The sequence below is a fragment of the Astatotilapia calliptera genome, chromosome 20, assembly GCF_900246225.1.
Source record: "Astatotilapia calliptera chromosome 20, fAstCal1.2, whole genome shotgun sequence".
Taxonomy (NCBI): domain Eukaryota; kingdom Metazoa; phylum Chordata; class Actinopteri; order Cichliformes; family Cichlidae; genus Astatotilapia; species Astatotilapia calliptera.
In genome coordinates, this window is record NC_039321.1 from 30,246,377 (window position 1) to 30,252,376 (window position 6,000).

A 6,000-nucleotide genomic window follows, 5' to 3' on the forward strand; every position below is an offset into this window, starting at 1 on the left:
TCCCCATTTTCTTTCCCCCCTCTTTACCACTCCCATCCTCCCCACCTGTCAGCTGTGGAACTGCTAAATGACACATGTACTGATGTAAATAATAAAATAAAGTAAAATGAGACTAACATGAGGAACCTTTAGAAAGGTTATAGAGCAAATATCTTTAGCACTAAAGTGAGTTCAGATCCTGATTCCTTTTAAATGGTGGCCCACATACAGCCCACTTTAGTCTTTAGTCCAGTGAAACTCTCGTTTCTGTCAGTGTGGAGACGTTTCCTACACATTTAATCCCTGAGATATCTTCATGGGCAACAGTATGTCTCAGTTTTTCTGCATATTAAAGAAATGCAGCTGTACAAAAAATCAAAGAAATCTGTTAGCACGACTTCCTGGGCTTAAACTGTTTCTGGTGAACTCTTGTAAAAAACCTGAAATTTCTATATTACATTTTCTCGATTACTTAATTACTTTGGTTTAGCGTGGATGGCCAGGAGAGAGAGAAATGTGCCCTCACATTTTTGCAAAGGCATCCAGTGGGCCAGATGGGAATCTTTACTGGGCAAACTGTGGCCCCGGGCCTTATGTTTGACACCTGCGCTCTATAACAAACACCAAAACACTCAGGATGTTACACTCTCATCAGTCCCACCATAAACACTATCAGGTAGGAACCAAAATTAACGTTCATATGATGCTATAACGAATAAATACATACACAAAGTAAAATAAATAAAAACATAAATAAATAATGAAGTTAATTGTTGTGAATAATAACAAAGTAATTGATTATATAATAGTCAGTTATGCAAAGTCATAACATTGCGCAGCACAAAGTGATGTTCTGTTACATTAATAACTGCGGTTACATAAGTTTTATGGGTGCTTCAACATTTGTGTGACGCCATCAGCTGGTTGTGCAGCTCTTGACCTGCAGTGATGCTCTTCTGTCCTTTACCAGGAGATGGCGCCATTTTATCAGCCAATTCCCCAAATCCACTCTGGCTCCCGCGCAGCAGCACTAACAAAAACATAATTGCATGATTTAATACGATGATGGTAATCATGCTCTCAGCGATGATAAGCGTCATACCTCCCAGGTGCCTAATTTTGGTTTTAATAGCTATAATCTTTCACATGATCTGCGCCCTGCAGATGACTGGAATTCTATTATAATAGGGCCCCTCTCCCTTCATCTTTCCCTAAAATGTGTTGACGCTCCTGCGTGTCCTATCAAAGTTCTGCATGAATGAGACTCTGTGGAAACAGTCCAACACTTTGAGTCACTGTTAACATTCCATATCAGCCTCCCTCTACAGCTACACGACTGATACTATCACGCAAAACTGGGTAAGGCTACAAACGCAACACAAACATTCACGATTCACACGTCCATTCAGGACTATGAACACACACAATTAAACACAGTGCTGCGAATATAAACACACACAGACGTGCCAGAACCATCAGCAGTCCCTTTTTTCTGACGCCAATCAACATTTTATAGATAAAATTTACAGGTGCAGGAGTCAGACACACACACGCCTACAAACTCACTCAAAAACACATGGGTCTGATTGCAGCGCCAGTGGCATTGCTCAGAATAGCATCAAACAGAGAGCAGCGTCGTGCATGTGTGGACCTGTAGGCTTCAGTCAGCCCATTTCACCATATTAACCCTCGTATATCACACTGTCACTGAAGAGAGAATAAGCGAAGCAGAGATCAAACACCTGAGAAGCTTTGTCCTGGTACGACAGCGAGTCAAAGGGAGACATAACAAAGTGTTTGGGTGTAACACTTTTAAATGTACGTGTCCTCTTAAGAACAAGATCATGTTTTTGGAAAACAGGGTCGTTTTTACAAACAAACTGTACTCTGCACCCCTCATTTCTTCATATCATAATTGAAATGTGCAAACATAAACTTTAGGGATTCTTGGAGGACATCCACAGCTCATCTCTGGATCTTGGCTGCTTTTTGCTCTGGTCTCTGTCAAAATGATTTTCTTTAATACTGTTGAAGTCTGGGCTTTGGGGAATCCAATCAATGATTGATAGATAGTGTTCTGGTTTTCCTGCAGTGTGTTTGGGATCACTGTCATGCTGAAAAATAAAAACTCTGCCATATGGTATTTCATGGTGGATCAGAATCTAATAGTTCTTATAATTCCATCAATTTTGACAAAATCCACTGTCAGGAATGCAGCCCCAAACGATGATAGATCTCTGGAGACACTCATCCTTATACCTCTTTGATCATGATTTGAACCAGAACTTTAAAATTCGGATTCATCGCTCCGTAAGACCCGTGGCCACTGATTTTCAGTGCAGTTCTTGTGTAGTCTGGCATACCTCAACATTGTCTCCCCATTTCCCCTGCTTAAAAATGGCTTCTTGACATCCACCTTCCACCGAGACCATTTTGATGAGGCTTTGGTGAACAGCAGAGGGATCAACTGAACAGCCAGATGCATCTCTGAGGTGTTTTTGTGACAGGCCTAATGACATCATTTAAAATTGGTTCTTTGCCAAGTTGTTATACGTAGTCACGATGTGGTTTTATCCCTCGAGTTAGGTACAAATATTAAAGCCACACTAAAACATTTTGCTACTTTTCCTGTTTTTATTTTTTGGTAAGGAGATTTTTCTCACTGTCAGCAAGCCACAAATGCAGCTATTTTACACAGTTTTAACACTGGTGTAACGTGTGATATAAACACGTCAACCTTAGTACAACACGCAAATTGTAAATATGGAAGAATCTGTAGTCAAATACCTTATTTACCTGCAAAAAAGCACAAAAAGCACGACACGTTTAAGCCGAGAGCATAACCTGTTTAGTTATGAAGGCACAGAGCGGACGGAGCCATGCAAAACAGATGTGCAGGGACATCTTAAAAAGATTGTGTCACTGACTTTTTGATCTAAAGGTTGTCACGAGGAAGTAAAGGATGGTTCTGAAGGTGCGTTACAGCAACGACACCCTGTCCCACCAGGCTCTTATAAAGCTTCGCTGAACTCAGTGACTGAGTTCATCCCTACAGGGTTATTATTGTCTCATACAAACACACAAATAAGTCCACCACCCTGTTTGTCCACTCACAGCAGCCCCTTTTCTCCAGCCTCTTGCCCCACCCGTGTACCCTGGACCCCTTACCTCATCCACCGTCCTCTGCTGTTCTTTTTCATTCTTCCCTTTGTACTGTGAGATGGAGAGCGGAAGAAAGGGAAACGGGGTGGGTGGGGTGGGGGTGAAGGTAAGGAGAGGGACCTTTGGTTGGCTTTCAGGTGGTTTCACATGAAAAGACAGCACACACTTAAGTTGCCGCCACCGGTAACCCACAGCGTCTCACTTGCTTCCGTTGAGTATACCTGAGTTAGCCTTCAACTGCCTCTGAACAGCCCAGGCAGGCACACATAGAGACAAAGGCACTGTGAACACAAGAATCTCTAAATGCACATACAAGTGTGCAGACACACACACACACACACACACATAAACTTCTATCAACTTTCGGTATGTGGCTTAGATTGGAGAGGCACTGGTAGGTGTTTGGTATGCAGGAGTATGGTGGGGAAGGGAAGGGATGTGGGTGAGTAGGCGTGCTGTTATGGAGTGTGTTTTGTGGGAGTGGGGGGGGCTCTGTTTGCACGGCTACTTTCTCTGATCTCCCCCCTGAATGGATGCTTCTTGCTGCGAGGAGCTCAGGTAGCTTTGTCTGTGTGTGTGTGAGTATTTCATTCCCAGGTAGACCACGGTGAGTGCTCTCAAGTCAGTGTCAGGTGTCAGGTAGTTACTTGTCTTCGTGTCTTCAAGGCTGCCTTTGCTTGGATAGTGTTTACAGCCCACAGAGCTCGGCGCAGAGGGGGGAGGAGTACGCAGGCAGCACTGGCTTTGATCTGATGCAGACTGTTTGATAGCATGCGTATGAGTGACTGAGTGAGTGTGAGAAAGAAAAGTGAGAGATATAGATGAAGTATATGAGTACATGCGTGCTTTCCCACTTGCAGATATTTGAAAACACGTGAAACAGCTTAAACATTCATGCGATGAGCGTGAATTTTAAGCTGTTCGTTCACCGCAGGGCCGGACATAACCTTTCTGGGGCCTTCAGCAGAGTTTTATTTGACACCCTTCATTTTTAACATGTTAGCTGTACATTAATAACTCACAGTTCGTGCAGCATATACTGGTCGCATAACAGATTCATGATTTCTGCAGAAGCATTAACTGAGACCAGTGTGTTTCGGTGAAAGGGCGATGTATTTGTGTGTGGCCCCGAGTTTGATTAAAAAATATCTATATCTAAGTTTTATTAAGAATTTGGTGTTTTAAACTATATTTTACTGTTATGACTGTTGTCGTAATTTTATTATGTAAATCTGAGTGTGCAGGTGCTCCTCCATGATTGGTGCATCCAGGGTGGACAGATCGTACCGATTGGCTAATGACCGGGAGGCAGCGCACGAGAAGACATCGCCAGGGACTGCCAGGTCATTCATCCTCGGCCCCACCCAGCCGGCAGACCGTGTGTTCACTGTTTAACTGTGTTGGTTTAATGTAGGAGCCTGTTTTTGTCGGGTAGGGAGGAAAGTAATTGTTTTTTGGTTTAGTTCTTTTGAACAGGTAAGTTTTATGTACTCCTGAGATAGGCTACCTGTTGTTTGTTGTTTTGGCCTTGGGTTCACCCCGAAGTTATAGTTCGCTCCCTTCCTTTGTTTTTAAATTCCCTCATTGTAAATAAATCACTGTCACAAAGTATTAATTGCGTGACGTGCTGCTTGGGGTTGGACGGGGATGGATCACCCCTTATGTTGTGGTCTGCGCCTAGACGGGCCATAACATTTACTCATCGAGTTGTCCACTTTTTACTCAAACAATAATAATTCTTATATTTTCATTCTTATTCCTTATGGATGAATCATTGAGATATATAAACATATAGCCACCTGATGTTTAACAAAACAAACAAAAAAATTCAAGGCCTTCTGTTATTATTTAACACTTTGTAGCTGAAGAATTTTAAAAATGTCCAAGTGAGTGTAGTTAACCAGTCAACAATGTGAGACTCTGTGCTGGGTAAAATATATACTGAATATATCAAATATTATATAACATTTATGGAACTTTATTTAGCTTCTTTTTTTACAGAAATGTGTTGACAGCTAACTTAGCCATATCACACAAACATCACACAAGTCTCAGCACCTGTGTGAATATTTCAGTCTTGGGAAACAGCGGGAACTTTTTTAACACTGGAAAAACGAATGCAGCAAAATTAAACTTGTAACCAAACATCAGATCTATCAGAAGCAGGATAACAGATCCTTGACTTTTCTTCACACAGCGACACATTAACAGTGTAACATTCCCATGTGGGTGCACAGAATTACAAACGAGTAGCGACCCTCTTGGTTACCTCCACTGTGGCAGTCTTGGTGTTAGTTCGCTACAGTTACCTGTTGTAGCAATGAGTCCAGCGGATACTGCACCTCAACCTGAAACACAAAGGCTGAAAGGGCTTATTAGGGAGTTGTGAATGTTCACACCGCCTTGAACTTGAAATGCGCTCGTCCAGTAGGAATGCTGAATCATGTAGGAGGCCACACAGCACGTTACTTTATAACACGATACAAAACCAACAGCAGCAGCTTCACATAAGCAGATTGTTACTTTGTTCTAAATCACCCAGCTTCAAAACGTTTTAATGAAACATGTTCATGAATAAAATGGAAACTAGAAATATGGATATTTCTGGAAATATGCCGACTTGTTGAGCACGCTAACAACATGTCAAGAATAGAATAGCATGTGTGCCTACATATTATATGTGATTATTTCAATATAGTACTTTAATAAGAAGTTTTCTCCTCTCTGCCAAGCGAAATCTGCTAATGCACGGCAATCTGCGCTACACTGCCTCACGCGCAAATATGCAGCACACCGGTCACGATTTTCTATTTGTGGCTAAGTATAAAAATGAGACCAAAGAGACCATTAACAGATAAA